Raw genomic sequence first — 26324 nt, forward strand, 5'->3', positions numbered from 1 at the left:
TCCTTTCGCGGATTGGTTACCACAATCACCGAGATGGTGGTGAAGTATGATTGTTTTGGGCCAAATGATGGACGAAAAACATTTCTACATACCACTGCAATTTGGTATTTGGAAGGTACACCCAAACGTCCCTTTCAAGTACCATCAATTTAATATATCAGAAAAGGCCATTTTGTGTTCGAAAATGGCCTGAGTCTTCGAGCCAGCCTTTTTTCATCTGCAACGAGGGTTCATACATTTTGCACGTAGGCAGAGGTTTTAAGGAGAAATTAAATAGTTTCTACGTTGCAAAAGAATGAAGTGCTTTAAACAAACACATATTTTGTATGCACAGAGGAGAGGAGGAATATATGTAAGACTGAGGACACAGGTTAAATGAGAAATAGATTGACTGCAGCGCTGCCGAGTATACTATGCCATTTCTTTAGTGCGCTACAAGGAAGCACCAAACTGTATAACAAAGTTTTCAATTGTTTTCATAGTGATTCTCTTTGCTTGAAGCTGTGAAAGGAAGAGCCGGATTCCAAAATAAATCAATGATTTTTCAGAAAGTTCCCACGCCCTGTGTAAAAATGCATTTATTCCCAGGTTTTGAGCAGTGACACTGTAATGCTAATAAAGTATAAGATCCAACTGAACACTGACTCTGTCAATGGTGATCCATAGGGACTTTATGAAAGATCCCAGCTACAAACACCAAAACCAAAATAGGTCTAGGGGACACCCGGATTTGAACCAGGGACCTCTTGATCTGCAGTCAAATGCTCTACCACTGAGCTATATCCCCAACTGTTTTCAAAGATCAGAATGACAATATATCAGTACATCATGAAAGAGTGAGGGGCTCAAGCTCAGTTGGGCCACAAAGTACGAGCTTGAAACTGTGGAAAAGGAGAAGTAGTTCTTAATATTATTAATTAAAGGAAAACAGGATCATTTAAAAAACAAAATGTATATGTTTAATTGTTATTTTATTTGAATAGGCAGTGGTCCATAGGACCAATATCTGTAATTAAAATGTTTGTTTTGAAACATTCTCAAAGGGGAAGAGGTTTTTACGAGACTACTTATCTTTGTGGATTGATTACCACAATCACTGATATGGTGGTGAAGTATGATTGTTTTGGGCCAAATTACGGTGAAAAAACATTTCTGCATACCACTACAATTTGGTATTTGAAGGTACAACCAAACACCCCTTTCATGTACCTTCGATTTAATACATCAGAAAAAGCTATTTTGTGTTCGCAAATGGCCTGGTTTCTCAGACCAGCCTGCTTGCACCTGCAACTAGGGTTCGTACATCTTGTACGTGGGCAGCGTATTTTAGTAGAAAGTAAATAGATTATGCATTGCACAAAAATGAAGTGCTTCAAACAAACACATACTTTGTATGCACAGATAAGAGGTGGAATACATGTAAGACTGAGGACACAGGTTAAATGAGGAATAGATTGACTGCATTGCTGCCCACTTTTCTATGCAATTTCTGTAGTGCGATTGAAGGAAGCACTAAACTGTAAAACAAAGTTGCCAATTGCTTTCATAGTCCATTCCCTTTGTTTGGTGCTGTGAAAGGAAGAGCCAGATTCCAAAATAAATCAATGCTTTTTCAGACATTTCCCATACGGAATACCGAGCCCTGTATAAAAATGCATTTACTCTCAGGTTTTGAGCAGTGACATTGTAATGCTGTTAAAGTGTAAGATCCAAGCGAACACTGACTCTGTCAATGATGATCCAAAGGGGTTTTATGAAAAGTCCCAGCTACAAACACAAGAACCAAAACAGGCCAAGGGGACACCTGGATTTGAACCAGGGACCTCTTGATCTGCAGTCAAATGCTCTACCACTGAGCTATATCCCCACCTGTTTGTGAGAGTCGGAATGAAAATATATCAGTACCTCATGAAAGAGTGTGAGCATCATGCTCAGTTGGGCCGGAAAGTACAAGCTTGAAACTGTGGAACAGGAGAAGTAGTTCTTAATATTATTTATTGAAGGAAAACGGGATCGTTTAAAAAAAATATTTATATGTTTCATTGTTATTTTATTTGAACAGGCAGTGGTCCATAGGACCAATGCCTGTACATAAAATGCTTGTTTTGAAACATTCTCAAAGGGGAAGAGGTTTTTACGGGACGCCTTATCCTTTCGCGGATTGGTTACCACAATCACCGAGATGGTGGTGAAGTATGATTGTTTTGGGCCAAATGATGGACGAAAAACATTTCTACATACCACTGCAATTTGGTATTTGGAAGGTACACCCAAACGTCCCTTTCAAGTACCATCAATTTAATATATCAGAAAAGGCCATTTTGTGTTCGAAAATGACCTGAGTCTTCGAGCCAGCCTTTTTTCATCTGCAACGAGGGTTCATACATTTTGCACGTAGGCAGAGTTTTTAAGGAGAAATTAAATAGTTTCTATGTTGCACAAGAATGAAGTGCTTTAAACAAACACATATTTTGTATGCACAGAGGAGAGGAGGAATATATGTAAGACTGAGGACACATGTTAAATGAGAAATAGATTGACTGCAGCGCTGCCGAGTATACTATGCCATTTCTTTAGTGCGCTACAAGGAAGCACCAAACTGTATAACAAAGTTTTCAATTGTTTTCATAGTCATTCTCTTTGTTTGAAGCTGTGAAAGGAAGAGCCGGATTCCAAAATAAATCAATGATGTTTCAGAAAGTTCCCACGCCCTGTGTAAAAATGCATTTATTCCCAGGTTTTGAGCAGTGACACTGTAATGCTAATAAAGTATAAGATCCAACTGAACACTGACTCTGTCAATGGTGATCCAAAGGGACTTTATGAAAGATCCTAGCTACAAACACCAGAACCAAAATAGGTTTAGGGGACACCCGGATTTGAACCAGGGACCTCTTGATCTGCAGTCAAATGCTCTACCACTGAGGTATATCCCCAACTGTTTTCAAAGATCAGAATGACAATATAACAGTACATCATGAAAGAGTGAGAGGCTCAAGCTCAGTTGGGCCACAAAGTACGAGCTTGAAACTGTGGAAAAGGAGAAGTAGTTCTTAATATTATTAATTAAAGGAAAACAGGATCATTTAAAAAACAAAATGTATATGTTTAATTGTTATTTTATTTGAATAGGCAGTGGTCCATAGGACCAATATCTGTAATTAAAATGTTTGTTTTGAAACATTCTCAAAGAGGAACAGGTTTTTACGAGACTACTTATCTTTGTGGAATGATTACCACAATCACTGATATGGTGGTGAAGTATGATTGTTTTGGGCCAAATTACGGTGAAAAAACATTTCTACATACCACTACAATTTGGTATTTGAAGGTACAACCAAACACCCATTTCATGTACCTTCGATTTAATACATCAGAAAAAGCAATTTTGTGTTCGCAAATGGCCTGGTTTCTCAGACCAGCCTGATTGCACCTGCAACTAGGGTTCATACATCTTGTACGTGGGCAGCGTTTTTTAGTAGAAAGTAAATAGATTATGCATTGCACAAAAATGAAGTGCTTCAAACAAACACATACTTTGTATGCACAGAGAAGAGGTGGAATACATGTAAGACTGAGGACACAGGTTAAATGAGGAATAGATTGACTGCATTGCTGCCCACTTTTCTATGCAATTTCTGTAGTGCGATCGAAGGAAGCACCAAACTGTAAAACAAAGTTGTCAATTGCTTTCATAGTCCATTCCCTTTGTTTGGTGCTGTGAAAGGAAGAGCCAGATTCCAAAATAAATCAATGCTTTTTCAGACATTTCCCATACGAAATACCGAGCCCTGTATAAAAATGCATTTACTCTCAGGTTTTGAGCAGTGACATTGTAATGCTATTAAAGTGTAAGATCCAAGCGAACACTGACTCTGTCAATGATGATCCAAAGGGGTTTTATGAAAAGTCCCAGCTACAAACACAAGAACCAAAACAGGCCAAGGGGACACCTGGATTTGAACCAGGGACCTCTTGATCTGCAGTCAAATTCTCTACCACTGAGCTATATCCCCACCTGTTTGTGAGAGTCGGAATGAAAATATATCAGTACCTCATGAAAGAGTGTGAGCATCATGCTTAGTTGGGCCGGAAAGTACAAGCTTGAAACTGTGGAACAGGAGAAGTAGTTCTTAATATTATTTATTGAAGGAAAACGGGATCGTTTAAAAAAAATATTTATATGTTTGATTGTTATTTTATTTGAACAGGCAGTGGTCCATAGGACCAATGCCTGTACATAAAATGCTTGTTTTGAAACATTCTCAAAGGGGAAGAGGTTTTTACGGGACGCCTTATTCTTTCGCGGATTGGTTACCACAATCACCGAGATGGTGGTGAAGTATGATTGTTTTGGGCCAAATGATGGACGAAAAACATTTCTACATACCACTGCAATTTGGTATTTGGAAGGTACACCCAAACGTCCCTTTCAAGTACCATCAATTTAATATATCAGAAAAGGCCATTTTGTGTTCGAAAATGGCCTGAGTCTTCGAGCCAGCCTTTTTTCATCTGCAACGAGGGTTCATACATTTTGCACGTAGGCAGAGGTTTTAAGGAGAAATTAAATAGTTTCTACGTTGCACAAGAATGAAGTGCTGTAAACAAACACATATTTTGTATGCACAGAGGAGAGGAGGAATATATGTAAGACTGAGGACACAGGTTAAATGAGAAATAGATTGACTGCAGCGCTGCCGAGTATACTATGCCATTTCTTTAGTGCGCTACAAGGAAGCATCAAACTGTATAACAAAGTTTTCAATTGTTTTCATAGTGATTCTCTTTGCTTGAAGCTGTGAAAGGAAGAGCCGGATTCCAAAATAAATCAATGATGTTTCAGAAAGTTCCCACGCCCTGTGTAAAAATGCATTTATTCCCAGGTTTTGAGCAGTGACACTGTAATGCTAATAAAGTATAAGATCCAACTGAACACTGACTCTGTCAATGGTGATCCAAAGGGACTTTATGAAAGATCCTAGCTACAAACACCAGAACCAAAATAGGTTTAGGGGACACCCGGATTTGAACCAGGGACCTCTTGATCTGCAGTCAAATGCTCTACCACTGAGGTATATCCCCAACTGTTTTCAAAGATCAGAATGACAATATAACAGTACATCATGAAAGAGTGAGAGGCTCAAGCTCAGTTGGGCCACAAAGTACGAGCTTGAAACTGTGGAAAAGGAGAAGTAGTTCTTAATATTATTAATTAAAGGAAAACAGGATCATTTAAAAAACAAAATGTATATGTTTAATTGTTATTTTATTTGAATAGGCAGTGGTCCATAGGACCAATATCTGTAATTAAAATGTTTGTTTTGAAACATTCTCAAAGAGGAACAGGTTTTTACGAGACTACTTATCTTTGTGGAATGATTACCACAATCACTGATATGGTGGTGAAGTATGATTGTTTTGGGCCAAATTACGGTGAAAAAACATTTCTACATACCACTACAATTTGGTATTTGAAGGTACAACCAAACACCCATTTCATGTACCTTCGATTTAATACATCAGAAAAAGCAATTTTGTGTTCGCAAATGGCCTGGTTTCTCAGACCAGCCTGCTTGCACCTGCAACTAGGGTTCATACATCTTGTACGTGGGCAGCGTTTTTTAGTAGAAAGTAAATAGATTATGCATTGCACAAAAATGAAGTGCTTCAAACAAACACATACTTTGTATGCACAGAGAAGAGGTGGAATACATGTAAGACTGAGGACACAGGTTAAATGAGGAATAGATTGACTGCATTGCTGCCCACTTTTCTATGCAATTTCTGTAGTGCGATCGAAGGAAGCACCAAACTGTAAAACAAAGTTGTCAATTGCTTTCATAGTCCATTCCCTTTGTTTGGTGCTGTGAAAGGAAGAGCCAGATTCCAAAATAAATCAATGCTTTTTCAGACATTTCCCATACGAAATACCGAGCCCTGTATAAAAATGCATTTACTCTCAGGTTTTGAGCAGTGACATTGTAATGCTATTAAAGTGTAAGATCCAAGCGAACACTGACTCTGTCAATGATGATCCAAAGGGGTTTTATGAAAAGTCCCAGCTACAAACACAAGAACCAAAACAGGCCAAGGGGACACCTGGATTTGAACCAGGGACCTCTTGATCTGCAGTCAAATTCTCTACCACTGAGCTATATCCCCACCTGTTTGTGAGAGTCGGAATGAAAATATATCAGTACCTCATGAAAGAGTGTGAGCATCATGCTCAGTTGGGCCGGAAAGTACAAGCTTGAAACTGTGGAACAGGAGAAGTAGTTCTTAATATTATTTATTGAAGGAAAACGGGATCGTTTAAAAAAAATATTTATATGTTTGATTGTTATTTTATTTGAACAGGCAGTGGTCCATAGGACCAATGCCTGTACATAAAATGCTTGTTTTGAAACATTCTCAAAGGGGAAGAGGTTTTTACGGGACGCCTTATTCTTTCGCGGATTGGTTACCACAATCACCGAGATGGTGGTGAAGTATGATTGTTTTGGGCCAAATGATGGACGAAAAACATTTCTACATACCACTGCAATTTGGTATTTGGAAGGTACACCCAAACGTCCCTTTCAAGTACCATCAATTTAATATATCAGAAAAGGCCATTTTGTGTTCGAAAATGGCCTGAGTCTTCGAGCCAGCCTTTTTTCATCTGCAACGAGGGTTCATACATTTTGCACGTAGGCAGAGGTTTTAAGGAGAAATTAAATAGTTTCTACGTTGCACAAGAATGAAGTGCTGTAAACAAACACATATTTTGTATGCACAGAGGAGAGGAGGAATATATGTAAGACTGAGGACACAGGTTAAATGAGAAATAGATTGACTGCAGCGCTGCCGAGTATACTATGCCATTTCTTTAGTGCGCTACAAGGAAGCACCAAACTGTATAACAAAGTTTTCAATTGTTTTCATAGTGATTCTCTTTGCTTGAAGCTGTGAAAGGAAGAGCCGGATTCCAAAATAAATCAATGATGTTTCAGAAAGTTCCCACGCCCTGTGTAAAAATGCATTTATTCCCAGGTTTTGAGCAGTGACACTGTAATGCTAATAAAGTATAAGATCCAACTGAACACTGACTCTGTCAATGGTGATCCATAGGGACTTTATGAAAGATCCCAGCTACAAACACCAAAACCAAAATAGGTCTAGGGGACACCCGGATTTGAACCAGGGACCTCTTGATCTGCAGTCAAATGCTCTACCACTGAGCTATATCCAGAACTGTTTTCAAAGATCAGTATGACAATATATCAGTACATCATGAAAGAGTGAGAGGCTCAAGCTCAGTTGGGCCACAAAGTACGAGCTTGAAACTGTGGAAAAGGAGAAGTAGTTCTTAATATTATTAATTAAAGGAAAACAGGATCATTTAAAAAACAAAATGTATATGTTTAATTGTTATTTTATTTGAATAGGCAGTGGTCCATAGGACCAATATCTGTAATTAAAATGTTTGTTTTGAAACATTCTCAAAGGGGAAGTGGTTTTTACGAGACTACTTATCTTTGTGGATTGATTACCACAATCACTGATATGGTGGTGAAGTATGATTGTTTTGGGCCAAATTACGGTGAAAAAACATTTCTACATACCACTACAATTTGGTATTTGAAGGTACAACCAAACACCCATTTCATGTACCTTCGATTTAATACATCAGAAAAAGCAATTTTGTGTTCGCAAATGGCCTGGTTTCTCAGACCAGCCTGCTTGCACCTGCAACTAGGGTTCATACATCTTGTACGTGGGCAGCGTTTTTTAGTAGAAAGTAAATAGATTATGCATTGCACAAAAATGAAGTGCTTCAAACAAACACATACTTTGTATGCACAGAGAAGAGGTGGAATACATGTAAGACTGAGGACACAGGTTAAATGAGGAATAGATTGACTGCATTTCTGCCCACTTTTCTATGCAATTTCTGTAGTGCGATCGAAGGAAGCACCAAACTGTAAAACAAAGTTGTCAATTGCTTTCATAGTCCATTCCCTTTGTTTGGTGCTGTGAAAGGAAGAGCCAGATTCCAAAATAAATCAATGCTTTTTCAGACATTTCCCATACGAAATACCGAGCCCTGTATAAAAATGCATTTACTCTCAGGTTTTGAGCAGTGACATTGAAATGCTATTAAAGTGTAAGATCCAAGCGAACACTGACTCTGTCAATGATGATCCAAAGGGGTTTTATGAAAAGTCCCAGCTACAAACACAAGAACCAAAACAGGCCAAGGGGGCACCTGGATTTGAACCAGGGACCTCTTGATCTGCAGTCAAATGCTCTACCACTGAGCTATATCCCCACCTGTTTGTGAGAGTCGGAATGAAAATATATCAGTACCTCATGAAAGAGTGTGAGCATCATGCTCAGTTGGGCCGGAAAGTACAAGCTTGAAACTGTGGAACAGGAGAAGTAGTTCTTAATATTATTTATTGAAGGAAAACGGGATCGTTTAAACAAAATATTTATATGTTTCATTGTTATTTTATTTGAACAGGCAGTGGTCCATAGGACCAATGCCTGTACATAAAATGCTTGTTTTGAAACATTCTCAAAGGGGAAGAGGTTTTTACGGGACACCTTATCCTTTCGCGGATTGGTTACCACAATCACCGAGATGGTGGTGAAGTATGATTGTTTTGGGCCAAATGATGGACGAAAAACATTTCTACATACCACTGCAATTTGGTATTTGGAAGGTACACCCAAACGTCCCTTTCAAGTACCTTCAATTTAATATATCAGAAAAGGCCATTTTGTGTTCGAAAATGGCCTGAGTCTTCGAGCCAGCCTTTTTTCATCTGCAACGAGGGTTCATACATTTTGCACGTAGGCAGAGGTTTTAAGGAGAAATTAAATAGTTTCTACGTTGCACAAGAATGAAGTGCTTTAAACAAACACATATTTTGTATGCACAGAGGAGAGGAGGAATATATGTAAGACTGAGGACACAGGTTAAATGAGAAATAGATTGACTGCAGCGCTGCCGAGTATACTATGCCATTTCTTTAGTGCGCTACAAGGAAGCACCAAACTGTATAACAAAGTTTTCAATTGTTTTCATAGTGATTCTCTTTGCTTGAAGCTGTGAAAGGAAGAGCCGGATTCCAAAATAAATCAATGATGTTTCAGAAAGTTCCCACGCCCTGTGTAAAAATGCATTTATTCCCAGGTTTTGAGCAGTGACACTGTAATGCTAATAAAGTATAAGATCCAACTGAACACTGACTCTGTCAATGGTGATCCATAGGGACTTTATGAAAGATCCCAGCTACAAACACCAAAACCAAAATAGGTTTAGGGGACACCCGGATTTGAACCAGGGACCTCTTGATCTGCAGTCAAATGCTCTACCACTGAGCTATATCCCCAACTGTTTTCAAAGATCAGAATGACAATATATCAGTACATCATGAAAGAGTGAGAGGCTCAAGCTCAGTTGGGCCACAAAGTACGAGCTTGAAACTGTGGAAAAGGAGAAGTAGTTCTTAATATTATTAATTAAAGGAAAACAGGATCATTTAAAAAAACAAAATGTATATGTTTAATTGTTATTTTATTTGAATAGGCAGTGGTCCATAGGACCAATATCTGTAATTAAAATGTTTGTTTTGAAACATTCTCAAAGGGGAAGAGGTTTTTACGAGGCTACTTATCTTTGTGGATTGATTACCACAATCACTGATATGGTGGTGAAGTATGATTGTTTTGGGCCAAATTACGGTGAAAAAACATTTCTGCATACCACTACAATTTGGTATTTGAAGGTACAACCAAACACCCCTTGCATGTACCTTCGATTTAATACATCAGAAAAAGCTATTTTGTGTTCGCAAATGGCCTGGTTTCTCAGACCAGCCTGCTTGCACCTGCAACTAGGGTTCGTACATCTTGTACGTGGGCAGCGTATTTTAGTAGAAAGTAAATAGATTATGCATTGCACAAAAATGAAGTGCTTCAAACAAACACATACTTTGTATGCACAGAGAAGAGGTGGAATACATGTAAGACTGAGGACACAGGTTAAATGAGGAATAGATTGACTGCATTGCTGCCCACTTTTCTATGCAATTTCTGTAGTGCGATTGAAGGAAGCACTAAACTGTAAAACAAAGTTGCCAATTGCTTTTATAGTCCATTCCCTTTGTTTGGTGCTGTGAAAGGAAGAGCCAGATTCCAAAATAAATCAATGCTTTTTCAGACATTTCCCATACGGAATACCGAGCCCTGTATAAAAATACATTTACTCTCAGGTTTTGAGCAGTGACATTGTAATGCTGTTAAAGTGTAAGATCCAAGCGAACACTGACTCTGTCAATGATGATCCAAAGGGGTTTTATGAAAAGTCCCAACTACAAACACAAGAACCAAAACAGGCCAAGGGGACACCTGGATTTGAACCAGGGACCTCTTGATCTGCAGTCAAATGCTCTACCACTGAGCTATATCCCCACCTGTTTGTGAGAGTCGGAATGAAAATATATCAGTACCTCATGAAAGAGTGTGAGCATCATGCTCAGTTGGGCCGGAAAGTACAAGCTTGAAACTGTGGAACAGGAGAAGTAGTTCTTAATATTATTTATTGAAGGAAAACGGGATCGTTTAAAAAAAATATTTATATGTTTCATTGTTATTTTATTTGAACAGGCAGTGGTCCATAGGACCAATGCCTGTACATAAAATGCTTGTTTTGAAACATTCTCAAAGGGGAAGAGGTTTTTACGGGACGCCTTATCCTTTCGCGGATTGGTTACCACAATCACCGAGATGGTGGTGAAGTATGATTGTTTTGGGCCAAATGATGGACGAAAAACATTTCTACATACCACTGCAATTTGGTATTTGGAAGGTACACCCAAACGTCCCTTTCAAGTACCATCAATTTAATATATCAGAAAAGGCCATTTTGTGTTCGAAAATGGCCTGAGTCTTCGAGCCAGCCTTTTTTCATCTGCAACGAGGGTTCATACATTTTGCACGTAGGCAGAGGTTTTAAGGAGAAATTAAATAGTTTCTACGTTGCACAAGAATGAAGTGCTTTAAACAAACACATATTTTGAATGCACAGAGGAGAGGAGGAATATATGTAAGACTGAGGACACAGGTTAAATGAGAAATAGATTGACTGCAGCGCTGCCGAGTATACTATGCCATTTCTTTAGTGCGCTACAAGGAAGCACCAAACTGTATAACAAAGTTTTCAATTGTTTTCATAGTGATTCTCTTTGCTTGAAGCTGTGAAAGGAAGAGCCGGATTCCAAAATAAATCAATGATGTTTCAGAAAGTTCCCACGCCCTGTGTAAAAATGCATTTATTCCCAGGTTTTGAGCAGTGACACTGTAATGCTAATAAAGTATAAGATCCAACTGAACACTGACTCTGTCAATGGTGATCCATAGGGACTTTATGAAAGATCCCAGCTACAAACACCAAAACCAAAATAGGTTTAGGGGACACCCGGATTTGAACCAGGGACCTCTTGATCTGCAGTCAAATGCTCTACCACTGAGCTATATCCCCAACTGTTTTCAAAGATCAGAATGACAATATATCAGTACATCATGAAAGAGTGAGAGGCTCAAGCTCAGTTGGGCCACAAAGTACGAGCTTGAAACTGTGGAAAAGGAGAAGTAGTTCTTAATATTATTAATTAAAGGAAAACAGGATCATTTAAAAAAACAAAATGTATATGTTTAATTGTTATTTTATTTGAATAGGCAGTGGTCCATAGGACCAATATCTGTAATTAAAATGTTTGTTTTGAAACATTCTCAAAGGGGAAGAGGTTTTTACGAGACTACTTATCTTTGTGGATTGATTACCACAATCACTGATATGGTGGTGAAGTATGATTGTTTTGGGCCAAATTACGGTGAAAAAACATTTCTGCATACCACTACAATTTGGTATTTGAAGGTACAACCAAACACCCCTTGCATGTACCTTCGATTTAATACATCAGAAAAAGCTATTTTGTGTTCGCAAATGGCCTGGTTTCTCAGACCAGCCTGCTTGCACCTGCAACTAGGGTTCGTACATCTTGTACGTGGGCAGCGTATTTTAGTAGAAAGTAAATAGATTATGCATTGCACAAAAATGAAGTGCTTCAAACAAACACATACTTTGTATGCACAGAGAAGAGGTGGAATACATGTAAGACTGAGGACACAGGTTAAATGAGGAATAGATTGACTGCATTGCTGCCCACTTTTCTATGCAATTTCTGTAGTGCGATTGAAGGAAGCACTAAACTGTAAAACAAAGTTGCCAATTGCTTTTATAGTCCATTCCCTTTGTTTGGTGCTGTGAAAGGAAGAGCCAGATTCCAAAATAAATCAATGCTTTTTCAGACATTTCCCATACGGAATACCGAGCCCTGTATAAAAATGCATTTACTCTCAGGTTTTGAGCAGTGACATTGTAATGCTGTTAAAGTGTAAGATCCAAGCGAACACTGACTCTGTCAATGATGATCCAAAGGGGTTTTATGAAAAGTCCCAACTACAAACACAAGAACCAAAACAGGCCAAGGGGACACCTGGATTTGAACCACGGACCTCTTGATCTGCAGTCAAATGCTCTACCACTGAGCTATATCCCCACCTGTTTGTGAGAGTCGGAATGAAAATATATCAGTACCTCATGAAAGAGTGTGAGCATCATGCTCAGTTGGGCCGGAAAGTACAAGCTTGAAACTGTGGAACAGGAGAAGTAGTTCTTAATATTATTTATTGAAGGAAAACGGGATCGTTTAAAAAAAGTATTTATATGTTTCATTGTTATTTTATTTGAACAGGCAGTGGTCCATAGGACCAATGCCTGTACATAAAATGCTTGTTTTGAAACATTCTCAAAGGGGAAGAGGTTTTTACGGGACGCCTTATCCTTTCGCGGATTGGTTACCACAATCACCGAGATGGTGGTGAAGTATGATTGTTTTGGGCCAAATGATGGACGAAAAACATTTCTACATACCACTGCAATTTGGTATTTGGAAGGTACACCCAAACGTCCCTTTCAAGTACCATCAATTTAATATATCATAAAAGGCCATTTTGTGTTCGAAAATGGCCTGAGTCTTCGAGCCAGCCTTTTTTCATCTGCAACGAGGGTTCATACATTTTGCACGTAGGCAGAGGTTTTAAGGAGAAATTAAATAGTTTCTACGTTGCACAAGAATGAAGTGCTTTAAACAAACACATATTTTGTATGCACAGAGGAGAGGAGGAATATATGTAAGACTGAGGACACAGGTTAAATGAGAAATAGATTGACTGCAGCGCTGCCGAGTATACTATGCCATTTCTTTAGTGCGCTACAAGGAAGCACCAAACTGTATAACAAAGTTTTCAATTGTTTTCATAGTGATTCTCTTTGCTTGAAGCTGTGAAAGGAAGAGCCGGATTCCAAAATAAATCAATGATGTTTCAGAAAGTTCCCACGCCCTGTGTAAAAATGCATTTATTCCCAGGTTTTGAGCAGTGACACTGTAATGCTAATAAAGTATAAGATCCAACTGAACACTGACTCTGTCAATGGTGATCCATAGGGACTTTATGAAAGATCCCAGCTACAAACACCAAAACCAAAATAGGTTTAGGGGACACCCGGATTTGAACCAGGGACCTCTTGATCTGCAGTCAAATGCTCTACCACTGAGCTATATCCCCAACTGTTTTCAAAGATCAGAATGACAATATATCAGTACATCATGAAAGAGTGAGAGGCTCAAGCTCAGTTGGGCCACAAAGTACGAGCTTGAAACTGTGGAAAAGGAGAAGTAGTTCTTAATATTATTAATTAAAGGAAAACAGGATCATTTAAAAAACAAAATGTATATGTTTAATTGTTATTTTATTTGAATAGGCAGTGGTCCATAGGACCAATATCTGTAATTAAAATGTTTGTTTTGAAACATTCTCAAAGGGGAAGAGGTTTTTACGAGACTACTTATCTTTGTGGATTGATTACCACAATCACTGATATGGTGGTGAAGTATGATTGTTTTGGGCCAAATTACGGTGAAAAAACATTTCTGCATACCACTACAATTTGGTATTTGAAGGTACAACCAAACACCCCTTGCATGTACCTTCGATTTAATACATCAGAAAAAGCTATTTTGTGTTCGCAAATGGCCTGGTTTCTCAGACCAGCCTGCTTGCACCTGCAACTAGGGTTCGTACATCTTGTACGTGGGCAGCGTATTTTAGTAGAAAGTAAATAGATTATGCATTGCACAAAAATGAAGTGCTTCAAACAAACACATACTTTGTATGCACAGAGAAGAGGTGGAATACATGTAAGACTGAGGACACAGGTTAAATGAGGAATAGATTGACTGCATTGCTGCCCACTTTTCTATGCAATTTCTGTAGTGCGATTGAAGGAAGCACTAAACTGTAAAACAAAGTTGCCAATTGCTTTTATAGTCCATTCCCTTTGTTTGGTGCTGTGAAAGGAAGAGCTAGATTCCAAAATAAATCAATGCTTTTTCAGACATTTCCCATACGGAATACCGAGCCCTGTATAAAAATGCATTTACTCTCAGGTTTTGAGCAGTGACATTGTAATGCTGTTAAAGTGTAAGATCCAAGCGAACACTGACTCTGTCAATGATGATCCAAAGGGGTTTTATGAAAAGTCCCAACTACAAACACAAGAACCAAAACAGGCCAAGGGGACACCTGGATTTGAACCAGGGACCTCTTGATCTGCAGTCAAATGCTCTACCACTGAGCTATATCCCCACCTGTTTGTGAAAGTCGGAATGAAAATATATCAGTACCTCATGAAAGAGTGTGAGCATCATGCTCAGTTGGGCCGGAAAGTACAAGCTTGAAACTGTGGAACAGGAGAAGTAGTTCTTAATATTATTTATTGAAGGAAAACGGGATCGTTTAAAAAAAATATTTATATGTTTCATTGTTATTTTATTTGAACAGGCAGTGGTCCATAGGACCAATGCCTGTACATAAAATGCTTGTTTTGAAACATTCTCAAAGGGGAAGAGGTTTTTACGGGACGCCTTATCCTTTCGCGGATTGGTTACCACAATCACCGAGATGGTGGTGAAGTATGATTGTTTTGGGCCAAATGATGGACGAAAAACATTTCTACATACCACTGCAATTTGGTATTTGGAAGGTACACCCAAACGTCCCTTTCAAGTACCATCAATTTAATATATCAGAAAAGGCCATTTTGTGTTCGAAAATGGCCTGAGTCTTCGAGCCAGCCTTTTTTCATCTGCAACGAGGGTTCATACATTTTGCACGTAGGCAGAGGTTTTAAGGAGAAATTAAATAGTTTCTACGTTGCACAAGAATGAAGTGCTTTAAACAAACACATATTTTGTATGCACAGAGGAGAGGAGGAATATATGTAAGACTGAGGACACAGGTTAAATGAGAAATAGATTGACTGCAGCGCTGCCGAGTATACTATGCCATTTCTTTAGTGCGCTACAAGGAAGCACCAAACTGTATAACAAAGTTTTCAATTGTTTTCATAGTGATTCTCTTTGCTTGAAGCTGTGAAAGGAAGAGCCGGATTCCAAAATAAATCAATGATGTTTCAGAAAGTTCCCACGCCCTGTGTAAAAATGCATTTATTCCCAGGTTTTGAGCAGTGACACTGTAATGCTAATAAAGTATAAGATCCAACTGAACACTGACTCTGTCAATGGTGATCCATAGGGACTTTATGAAAGATCCCAGCTACAAACACCAAAACCAAAATAGGTTTAGGGGACACCCGGATTTGAACCAGGGACCTCTTGATCTGCAGTCAAATGCTCTACCACTGAGCTATATCCCCAACTGTTTTCAAAGATCAGAATGACAATATATCAGTACATCATGAAAGAGTGAGAGGCTCAAGCTCAGTTGGGCCACAAAGTACGAGCTTGAAACTGTGGAAAAGGAGAAGTAGTTCTTAATATTATTAATTAAAGGAAAACAGGATCATTTAAAAAACAAAATGTATATGTTTAATTGTTATTTTATTTGAATAGGCAGTGGTCCATAGGACCAATATCTGTAATTAAAATGTTTGTTTTGAAACATTCTCAAAGGGGAAGAGGTTTTTACGAGACTACTTATCTTTGTGGATTGATTACCACAATCACTGATATGGTGGTGAAGTATGATTGTTTTGGGCCAAATTACGGTGAAAAAACATTTCTGCATACCACTACAATTTGGTATTTGAAGGTACAACCAAACACCCCTTTCATGTACCTTCGATTTAATACATCAGAAAAAGCTATTTTGTGTTCGCAAATGGCCTGGTTTCTCAGACCAGCCTGCTTGCACCTGCAACTAGGGTTCGTACATCTTGTACGTGGGCAGCGTATTTTAGTAGAAAGTAAATAGATTATGCATTGCACAAAAATGAAGTGCTTCAAACAAACACATACTTTGTATGCACAGAGAAGAGGTGGAATACATGTAAGACTGAGGACACAGGTTAAATGAGGAATAGATTGACTGCATTGCTGCCCACTTTTCTATGCAATTTCTGTAGTGCGATCAAAGGAAGCACCAAACTGTAAAACAAAGTTGCCAATTGCTTTCATAGTCCATTCCCTTTGTTTGGTGCTGTGAAAGGAAGAGCCAGATTCCAAAATAAATCAATGCTTTTTCAGACATTTCCCATACGGAATACCGAGCCCTGTATAAAAATGCATTTACTCTCAGGTTTTGAGCAGTGACATTGTAATGCTGTTAAAGTGTAAGATCCAAGCGAACACTGACTCTGTCAATGATGATCCAAAGGGGTTTTATGAAAAGTCCCACCTACAAACACAAGAACCAAAACAGACCAAGGGGACACCTGGATTTGAACCAGGGACCTCTTGATCTGCAGTCAAATGCTCTACCACTGAGCTATATCCCCACCTGTTTGTGAGAGTCGGAATGAAAATATATCAGTACCTCATGAAAGATTGTGAGCATCATGCTCAGTTGGGCCGGAAAGTACAAGCTTGAAACTGTGGAACAGGAGAAGTAGTTCTTAATATTATTTATTGAAGGAAAACGGGATCGTTTAATAAAAATATTTATATGTTTCATTGTTATTTTATTTGAACAGGCAGTGGTCCATAGGACCAATGCCTGTACATAAAATGCTTGTTTTGAAACATTCTCAAAGGGGAAGAGGTTTTTACGGGACGCCTTATCCTTTCGCGGATTGGTTACCACAATCACCGAGATGGTGGTGAAGTATGATTGTTTTGGGCCAAATGATGGACGAAAAACATTTCTACATACCACTGCAATTTGGTATTTGGAAGGTACACCCAAACGTCCCTTTCAAGTACCATCAATTTAATATATCAGAAAAGGCCATTTTGTGTTCGAAAATGGCCTGAGTCTTCGAGCCAGCCTTTTTTCATCTGCAACGAGGGTTCATACATTTTGCACGTAGGCAGAGGTTTTAAGGAGAAATTAAATAGTTTCTACGTTGCACAAGAATGAAGTGCTTTAAACAAACACATATTTTGTATGCACAGAGGAGAGGAGGAATATATGTAAGACTGAGGACACAGGTTAAATGAGAAATAGATTGACTGCAGCGCTGCCGAGTATACTATGCCATTTCTTTAGTGCGCTACAAGGAAGCACCAAACTGTATAACAAAGTTTTCAATTGTTTTCATAGTGATTCTCTTTGCTTGAAGCTGTGAAAGGAAGAGCCGGATTCCAAAATAAATCAATGATGTTTCAGAAAGTTCCCACGCCCTGTGTAAAAATGCATTTATTCCCAGGTTTTGAGCAGTGACACTGTAATGCTAATAAAGTATAAGATCCAACTGAACACTGACTCTGTCAATGGTGATCCATAGGGACTTTATGAAAGATCCCAGCTACAAACACCAAAACCAAAATAGGTTTAGGGGACACCCGGATTTGAACCAGGGACCTCTTGATCTGCAGTCAAATGCTCTACCACTGAGCTATATCCCCAACTGTTTTCAAGGATCAGAATGACAATATATCAGTACATCATGAAAGAGTGAGAGGCTCAAGCTCAGTTGGGCCACAAAGTACGAGCTTGAAACTGTGGAAAAGGAGAAGTAGTTCTTAATATTATTAATTAAAGGAAAACAGGATCATTTAAAAAAACAAAATGTATATGTTTAATTGTTATTTCATTTGAATAGGCAGTGGTCCATAGGACCAATATCTGTAATTAAAATGTTTGTTTTGAAACATTCTCAAAGGGGAAGAGGTTTTTACGAGACTACTTATCTTTGTGGATTGATTACCACAATCACTGATATGGGGGTGAAGTATGATAGTTTTGGGCCAAATTACGGTGAAAAAACATTTCTGCATACCACTACAATTTGGTATTTGAAGGTACAACCAAACACCCCTTGCATGTACCTTCGATTTAATACATCAGAAAAAGCTATTTTGTGTTCGCAAATGGCCTGGTTTCTCAGACCAGCCTGCTTGCACCTGCAACTAGGGTTCGTACATCTTGTACGTGGGCAGCGTATTTTAGTAGAAAGTAAATAGATTATGCATTGCACAAAAATGAAGTGCTTCAAACAAACACATACTTTGTATGCACAGAGAAGAGGTGGAATACATGTAAGACTGAGGACACAGGTTAAATGAGGAATAGATTGACTGCATTGCTGCCCACTTTTCTATGCAATTTCTGTAGTGCGATTGAAGGAAGCACTAAACTGTAAAACAAAGTTGCCAATTGCTTTTATAGTCCATTCCCTTTGTTTGGTGCTGTGAAAGGAAGAGCCAGATTCCAAAATAAATCAATGCTTTTTCAGACATTTCCCATACGGAATACCGAGCCCTGTATAAAAATGCATTTACTCTCAGGTTTTGAGCAGTGACATTGTAATGCTGTTAAAGTGTAAGATCCAAGCGAACACTGACTCTGTCAATGATGATCCAAAGGGGTTTTATGAAAAGTCCCAACTACAAACACAAGAACCAAAACAGGCCAAGGGGACACCTGGATTTGAACCAGGGACCTCTTGATCTGCAGTCAAATGCTCTACCACTGAGCTATATCCCCACCTGTTTGTGAGAGTCGGAATGAAAATATATCAGTACCTCATGAAAGAGTGTGAGCATCATGCTCAGTTGGGCCGGAAAGTACAAGCTTGAAACTGTGGAACAGGAGAAGTAGTTCTTAATATTATTTATTGAAGGAAAACGGGATCGTTTAAAAAAAATATTTATATGTTTCATTGTTATTTTATTTGAACAGGCAGTGGTCCATAGGACCAATGCCTGTACATAAAATGCTTGTTTTGAAACATTCTCAAAGGGGAAGAGGTTTTTACGGGACGCCTTATCCTTTCGCGGATTGGTTACCACAATCACCGAGATGGTGGTGAAGTATGATTGTTTTGGGCCAAATGATGGACGAAAAACATTTCTACATACCACTGCAATTTGGTATTTGGAAGGTACACCCAAACGTCCCTTTCAAGTACCATCAATTTAATATATCAGAAAAGGCCATTTTGTGTTCGAAAATGGCCTGAGTCTTCGAGCCAGCCTTTTTTCATCTGCAACGAGGGTTCATACATTTTGCACGTAGGCAGAGGTTTTAAGGAGAAATTAAATAGTTTCTACGTTGCACAAGAATGAAGTGCTTTAAACAAACACATATTTTGTATGCACAGAGGAGAGGAGGAATATATGTAAGACTGAGGACACAGGTTAAATGAGAAATAGATTGACTGCAGCGCTGCCGAGTATACTATGCCATTTCTTTAGTGCGCTACAAGGAAGCACCAAACTGTATAACAAAGTTTTCAATTGTTTTCATAGTGATTCTCTTTGCTTGAAGCTGTGAAAGGAAGAGCCGGATTCCAAAATAAATCAATGATGTTTCAGAAAGTTCCCACGCCCTGTGTAAAAATGCATTTATTCCCAGGTTTTGAGCAGTGACACTGTAATGCTAATAAAGTATAAGATCCAACTGAACACTGACTCTGTCAATGGTGATCCATAGGGACTTTATGAAAGATCCCAGCTACAAACACCAAAACCAAAATAGTTTTGGGGACACCCGGATTTGAACCAGGGACCTCTTGATCTGCAGTCAAATGCTCTACCACTGAGCTATATCCCCAACTGTTTTCAAAGATCAGAATGACAATATATCAGTACATCATGAAAGAGTGAGAAGCTCAAGCTCAGTTGGGCCACAAAGTACGAGCTTGAAACTGTGGAAAAGGAGAAGTAGTTCTCAATATTATTAATTAAAGGAAAACAGGATCATTTAAAAAACAAAATGTATATGTTTAATTGTTATTTTATTTGAATAGGCAGTGGTCCATAGGACCAATATCTGTAATTAAAATGTTTGTTTTGAAACATTCTCAAAGGGGAAGAGGTTTTTACGAGACTACTTATCTTTGTGGATTGATTACCACAATCACTGATATGGTGGTGAAGTATGATTGTTTTGGGCCAAATTACGGTGAAAAAACATTTCTGCATACCACTACAATTTGGTATTTGAAGGTACAACCAAACACCCCTTGCATGTACCTTCGATTTAATACATCAGAAAAAGCTATTTTGTGTTCGCAAATGGCCTGGTTTCTCAGACCAGCCTGCTTGCACCTGCAACTAGGGTTCGTACATCTTGTACGTGGGCAGCGTATTTTAGTAGAAAGTAAATAGATTATGCATTGCACAAAAATGAAGTGCTTCAAACAAACACATACTTTGTATGCACAGAGAAGAGGTGGAATACATGTAAGACTGAGGACACAGGTTAAATGAGGAATAGATTGACTGCATTGCTGCCCACTTTTCTATGCAATTTCTGTAGTGCGATTGAAGGAAGCACTAAACTGTAAAACAAAGTTGCCAATTGCTTTTATAGTCCATTCCCTTTGTTTGGTGCTGTGAAAGGAAGAGCCAGATTCCAAAATAAATCAATGCTTTTTCAGACATTTCCCATACGGAATACCGAGCCCTGTATAAAAATGCATTTACTCTCAGGTTTTGAGCAGTGACATTGTAATGCTGTTAAAGTGTAAGATCCAAGCGAACACTGACTCTGTCAATGATGATCCAAAGGGGTTTTATGAAAAGTCCCAACTACAAACACAAGAACCAAAACAGGCCAAGGGGACACCTGGATTTGAACCAGGGACCTCTTGATCTGCAGTCAAATGCTCTACCACTGAGCTATATCCCCACCTGTTTGTGAGAGTCGGAATGAAAATATATCAGTACCTCATGAAAGAGTGTGAGCATCATGCTCAGTTGGGCCGGAAAGTACAAGCTTGAAACTGTGGAACAGGAGAAGTAGTTCTTAATATTATTTATTGAAGGAAAACGGGATCGTTTAAAAAAAATATTTATATGTTTCATTGTTATTTTATTTGAACAGGCAGTGGTCCATAGGACCAATGCCTGTACATAAAATGCTTGTTTTGAAACATTCTCAAAGGGGAAGAGGTTTTTACGGGACGCCTTATCCTTTCGCGGATTGGTTACCACAATCACCGAGATGGTGGTGAAGTATGATTGTTTTGGGCCAAATGATGGACGAAAAACATTTCTACATACCACTGCAATCTGGTATTTGGAAGGTACACCCAAACGTCCCTTTCAAGTACCATCAATTTAATATATCAGAAAAGGCCATTTTGTGTTCGAAAATGGCCTGAGTCTTCGAGCCAGCCTTTTTTCATCTGCAACGAGGGTTCATACATTTTGCACGTAGGCAGAGGTTTTAAGGAGAAATTAAATAGTTTCTACGTTGCACAAGAATGAAGTGCTTTAAACAAACACATATTTTGTATGCACAGAGGAGAGGAGGAATATATGTAAGACTGAGGACACAGGTTAAATGAGAAATAGATTGACTGCAGCGCTGCCGAGTATACTATGCCATTTCTTTAGTGCGCTACAAGGAAGCACCAAACTGTATAACAAAGTTTTCAATTGTTTTCATAGTGATTCTCTTTGCTTGAAGCTGTGAAAGGAAGAGCCGGATTCCAAAATAAATCAATGATTTTTCAGAAAGTTCCCACGCCCTGTGTAAAAATGCATTTATTCCCAGGTTTTGAGCAGTGACACTGTAATGCTAATAAAGTATAAGATCCAACTGAACACTGACTCTGTCAATGGTGATCCATAGGGACTTTATGAAAGATCCCAGCTACAAACACCAAAATAGGTCTAGGGGACACCCGGATTTGAACCAGGGACCTCTTGATCTGCAGTCAAATGCTCTACCACTGAGCTATATCCCCAACTGTTTTCAAAGATCAGAATGACAATATATCAGTACATCATGAAAGAGTGAGAGGCTCAAGCTCAGTTGGGCCACAAAGTACGAGCTTGAAACTGTGGAAAAGGAGAAGTAGTTCTTAATATTATTAATTAAAGGAAAACAGGATCATTTAAAAAACAAAATGTATATGTTTAATTGTTATTTTATTTGAATAGGCAGTGGTCCATAGGACCAATATCTGTAATTAAAATGTTTGTTTTGAAACATTCTCAAAGGGGAAGAGGTTTTTACGAGACTACTTATCTTTGTGGATTGATTACCACAATCACTGATATGGTGGTGAAGTATGATAGTTTTGGGCCAAATTACGGTGAAAAAACATTTCTGCATACCACTACAATTTGGTATTTGAAGGTACAACCAAACACCCCTTGCATGTACCTTCGATTTAATACATCAGAAAAAGCTATTTTGTGTTCGCAAATGGCCTGGTTTCTCAGACCAGCCTGCTTGCACCTGCAACTAGGGTTCGTACATCTTGTACGTGGGCAGCGTATTTTAGTAGAAAGTAAATAGATTATGCATTGCACAAAAATGAAGTGCTTCAAACAAACACATACTTTGTATGCACAGAGAAGAGGTGGAATACATGTAAGACTGAGGACACAGGTTAAATGAGGAATAGATTGACTGCATTGCTGCCCACTTTTCTATGCAATTTCTGTAGTGCGATTGAAGGAAGCACTAAACTGTAAAACAAAGTTGCCAATTGCTTTTATAGTCCATTCCCTTTGTTTGGTGCTGTGAAAGGAAGAGCCAGATTCCAAAATAAATCAATGCTTTTTCAGACATTTCCCATACGGAATACCGAGCCCTGTATAAAAATGCATTTACTCTCAGGTTTTGAGCAGTGACATTGTAATGCTGTTAAAGTGTAAGATCCAAGCGAACACTGACTCTGTCAATGATGATCCAAAGGGGTTTTATGAAAAGTCCCAACTACAAACACAAGAACCAAAACAGGCCAAGGGGACACCTGGATTTGAACCAGGGACCTCTTGATCTGCAGTCAAATGCTCTACCACTGAGCTATATCCCCACCTGTTTGTGAGAGTCGGAATGAAAATATATCAGTACCTCATGAAAGAGTGTGAGCATCATGCTCAGTTGGGCCGGAAAGTACAAGCTTGAAACTGTGGAACAGGAGAAGTAGTTCTTAATATTATTTATTGAAGGAAAACGGGATCGTTTAAAAAAAATATTTATCTGTTTCATTGTTATTTTATTTGAACAGGCAGTGGTCCATAGGACCAATGCCTGTACATAAAATGCTTGTTTTGAAACATTCTCAAAGGGGAAGAGGTTTTTACGGGACGCCTTATCCTTTCGCGGATTGGTTACCACAATCACCGAGATGGTGGTGAAGTATGATTGTTTTGGGCCAAATGATGGACGAAAAACATTTCTACATACCACTGCAATCTGGTATTTGGAAGGTACACCCAAACGTCCCTTTCAAGTACCATCAATTTAATATATCAGAAAAGGCCATTTTGTGTTCGAAAATGGCCTGAGTCTTCGAGCCAGCCTTTTTTCATCTGCAACGAGGGTTCATACATTTTGCACGTAGGCAGAGGTTTTAAGGAGAAATTAAATAGTTTCTACGTTGCACAAGAATGAAGTGCTTTAAACAAACACATATTTTGTATGCACAGAGGAGAGGAGGAATATATGTAAGACTGAGTACACAGGTTAAATGAGAAATAGATTGACTGCAGCGCTGCCGAGTATACTATGCCATTTCTTTAGTGCGCTACAAGGAAGCACCAAACTGTATAACAAAGTTTTCAATTGTTTTGATAGTGATTCTCTTTGCTTGAAGCTGTGAAAGGAAGAGCCGGATTCCAAAATAAATCAATGATGTTTCAGAAAGTTCCCACGCCCTGTGTAAAAATGCATTTATTCCCAGGTTTTGAGCAGTGACACTGTAATGCTAATAAAGTATAAGATCCAACTGAACACTGACTCTGTCAATGGTGATCCATAGGGACTTTATGAAAGATCCCAGCTACAAACACCAAAACCAAAATAGGTTTAGGGGACACCCGGATTTGAACCAGGGACCTCTTGATCTGCAGTCAAATGCTCTACCACTGAGCTATATCCCCAACTGTTTTCAAAGATCAGAATGACAATATATCAGTACATCATGAAAGAGTGAGAGGCTCAAGCTCAGTTGGGCCACAAAGTACGAGCTTGAAACTGTGGAAAAGGAGAAGTAGTTCTCAATATTATTAATTAAAGGAAAACAGGATCATTTAAAAAACAAAATGTATATGTTTAATTGTTATTTTATTTGAATAGGCAGTGGTCCATAGGACCAATATCTGTAATTAAAATGTTTGTTTTGAAACATTCTCAAAGGGGAAGAGGTTTTTACGAGACTACTTATCTTTGTGGATTGATTACCACAATCACTGATATGGTGGTGAAGTATGATTGTTTTGGGCCAAATTACGGTGAAAAAACATTTCTGCATACCACTACAATTTGGTATTTGAAGGTACAACCAAACACCCCTTTCATGTACCTTCGATTTAATACATCAGAAAAAGCTATTTTGTGTTCGCAAATGGCCTGGTTTCTCAGACCAGCCTGCTTGCACCTGCAACTAGGGTTCGTACATCTTGTACGTGGGCAGCGTATTTTAGTAGAAAGTAAATAGATTATCCATTGCACAAAAATGAAGTGCTTCAAACAAACACATACTTTGTATGCACAGAGAAGAGGTGGAATACATGTAAGACTGAGGACACAGGTTAAATGAGGAATAGATTGACTGCATTGCTGCCCACTTTTCTATGCAATTTCTGTAGTGCGATTGAAGGAAGCACTAAACTGTAAAACAAAGTTGCCAATTGCTTTTATAGTCCATTCCCTTTGTTTGGTGCTGTGAAAGGAAGAGCCAGATTCCAAAATAAATCAATGCTTTTTCAGACATTTCCCATACGGAATACGGAGCCCTGTATAAAAATGCATTTACTCTCAGGTTTTGAGCAGTGACATTGTAATGCTGTTAAAGTGTAAGATCCAAGCGAACACTGACTCTGTCAATGATGATCCAAAGGGGTTTTATGAAAAGTCCCACCTACAAACACAAGAACCAAAACAGGCCAAGGGGACACCTGGATTTGAACCAGGGACCTCTTGATCTGCAGTCAAATGCTCTACCACTGAGCTATATCCCCACCTGTTTGTGAGAGTCGGAATGAAAATATATCAGTACCTCATGAAAGAGTGTGAGCATCATGCTCAGTTGGGCCGGAAAGTACAAGCTTGAAACTGTGGAACAGGAGAAGTAGTTCTTAATATTATTTATTGAAGGAAAACGGGATCGTTTAATAAAAATATTTATATGTTTCATTGTTATTTTATTTGAACAGGCAGTGGTCCATAGGACCAATGCCTGTACATAAAATGCTTGTTTTGAAACATTCTCAAAGGGGAAGAGGTTTTTACGGGACGCCTTATCCTTTCGCGGATTGGTTACCACAATCACCGAGATGGTGGTGAAGTATGATTGTTTTGGGCCAAATGATGGACGAAAAACATTTCTACATACCACTGCAATTTGGTATTTGGAAGGTACACCCAAACGTCCCTTTCAAGTACCATCAATTTAATATATCAGAAAAGGCCATTTTGTGTTCGAAAATGGCCTGAGTCTTCGAGCCAGCCTTTTTTCATCTGCAACGAGGGTTCATACATTTTGCACGTAGGCAGAGGTTTTAAGGAGAAATTAAATAGTTTCTACGTTGCACAAGAATGAAGTGCTTTAAACAAACACATATTTTGTATGCACAGAGGAGAGGAGGAATATATGTAAGACTGAGGACACAGGTTAAATGAGAAATAGATTGACTGCAGCGCTGCCGAGTATACTATGCCATTTCTTTAGTGCGCTACAAGGAAGCACCAAACTGTATAACAAAGTTTTCAATTGTTTTCATAGTGATTCTCTTTGCTTGAAGCTGTGAAAGGAAGAGCCGGATTCCAAAATAAATCAATGA

At 38.7% G+C, this 26324-nt stretch overlaps 18 non-coding genes across 18 annotated transcripts; all 18 read right to left on the reverse strand.

Annotated features, from left to right (window-relative positions):
• Nucleotides 1-715: 715 nt before the first annotated feature.
• Nucleotides 716-787, reverse strand: TRNAC-GCA (transfer RNA cysteine (anticodon GCA)). The gene has a single exon. It is a non-coding gene; the product is annotated as a tRNA-Cys (tRNA).
• Nucleotides 788-1795: 1008 nt separating this feature from the next.
• TRNAC-GCA (transfer RNA cysteine (anticodon GCA)) lies at nt 1796-1867 on the reverse strand. Its single transcript has one exon. It is a non-coding gene; the product is annotated as a tRNA-Cys (tRNA).
• Nucleotides 1868-8242: 6375 nt separating this feature from the next.
• TRNAC-GCA (transfer RNA cysteine (anticodon GCA)) lies at nt 8243-8314 on the reverse strand. The gene has a single exon. It is a non-coding gene; the product is annotated as a tRNA-Cys (tRNA).
• Nucleotides 8315-9311: 997 nt separating this feature from the next.
• On the reverse strand, nt 9312-9383 carry TRNAC-GCA (transfer RNA cysteine (anticodon GCA)). The gene has a single exon. It is a non-coding gene; the product is annotated as a tRNA-Cys (tRNA).
• A 1009-nt stretch (nt 9384-10392) lies between these two features.
• Nucleotides 10393-10464, reverse strand: TRNAC-GCA (transfer RNA cysteine (anticodon GCA)). Its single transcript has one exon. It is a non-coding gene; the product is annotated as a tRNA-Cys (tRNA).
• A 997-nt stretch (nt 10465-11461) lies between these two features.
• Nucleotides 11462-11533, reverse strand: TRNAC-GCA (transfer RNA cysteine (anticodon GCA)). Its single transcript has one exon. It is a non-coding gene; the product is annotated as a tRNA-Cys (tRNA).
• A 2078-nt stretch (nt 11534-13611) lies between these two features.
• Nucleotides 13612-13683, reverse strand: TRNAC-GCA (transfer RNA cysteine (anticodon GCA)). The gene has a single exon. It is a non-coding gene; the product is annotated as a tRNA-Cys (tRNA).
• Nucleotides 13684-14691: 1008 nt separating this feature from the next.
• Nucleotides 14692-14763, reverse strand: TRNAC-GCA (transfer RNA cysteine (anticodon GCA)). The gene has a single exon. It is a non-coding gene; the product is annotated as a tRNA-Cys (tRNA).
• A 997-nt stretch (nt 14764-15760) lies between these two features.
• TRNAC-GCA (transfer RNA cysteine (anticodon GCA)) lies at nt 15761-15832 on the reverse strand. Its single transcript has one exon. It is a non-coding gene; the product is annotated as a tRNA-Cys (tRNA).
• Nucleotides 15833-16840: 1008 nt separating this feature from the next.
• TRNAC-GCA (transfer RNA cysteine (anticodon GCA)) lies at nt 16841-16912 on the reverse strand. Its single transcript has one exon. It is a non-coding gene; the product is annotated as a tRNA-Cys (tRNA).
• A 997-nt stretch (nt 16913-17909) lies between these two features.
• On the reverse strand, nt 17910-17981 carry TRNAC-GCA (transfer RNA cysteine (anticodon GCA)). The gene has a single exon. It is a non-coding gene; the product is annotated as a tRNA-Cys (tRNA).
• Nucleotides 17982-18990: 1009 nt separating this feature from the next.
• TRNAC-GCA (transfer RNA cysteine (anticodon GCA)) lies at nt 18991-19062 on the reverse strand. Its single transcript has one exon. It is a non-coding gene; the product is annotated as a tRNA-Cys (tRNA).
• Nucleotides 19063-20058: 996 nt separating this feature from the next.
• TRNAC-GCA (transfer RNA cysteine (anticodon GCA)) lies at nt 20059-20130 on the reverse strand. The gene has a single exon. It is a non-coding gene; the product is annotated as a tRNA-Cys (tRNA).
• Nucleotides 20131-21138: 1008 nt separating this feature from the next.
• Nucleotides 21139-21210, reverse strand: TRNAC-GCA (transfer RNA cysteine (anticodon GCA)). Its single transcript has one exon. It is a non-coding gene; the product is annotated as a tRNA-Cys (tRNA).
• A 991-nt stretch (nt 21211-22201) lies between these two features.
• TRNAC-GCA (transfer RNA cysteine (anticodon GCA)) lies at nt 22202-22273 on the reverse strand. Its single transcript has one exon. It is a non-coding gene; the product is annotated as a tRNA-Cys (tRNA).
• A 1008-nt stretch (nt 22274-23281) lies between these two features.
• On the reverse strand, nt 23282-23353 carry TRNAC-GCA (transfer RNA cysteine (anticodon GCA)). Its single transcript has one exon. It is a non-coding gene; the product is annotated as a tRNA-Cys (tRNA).
• Nucleotides 23354-24350: 997 nt separating this feature from the next.
• On the reverse strand, nt 24351-24422 carry TRNAC-GCA (transfer RNA cysteine (anticodon GCA)). The gene has a single exon. It is a non-coding gene; the product is annotated as a tRNA-Cys (tRNA).
• Nucleotides 24423-25430: 1008 nt separating this feature from the next.
• On the reverse strand, nt 25431-25502 carry TRNAC-GCA (transfer RNA cysteine (anticodon GCA)). The gene has a single exon. It is a non-coding gene; the product is annotated as a tRNA-Cys (tRNA).
• Nucleotides 25503-26324: the final 822 nt, after the last annotated feature.

The sequence above is a fragment of the Triturus cristatus genome, chromosome 4_1 (genome assembly GCF_964204655.1).
Source record: "Triturus cristatus chromosome 4_1, aTriCri1.1, whole genome shotgun sequence".
Taxonomy (NCBI): domain Eukaryota; kingdom Metazoa; phylum Chordata; class Amphibia; order Caudata; family Salamandridae; genus Triturus; species Triturus cristatus.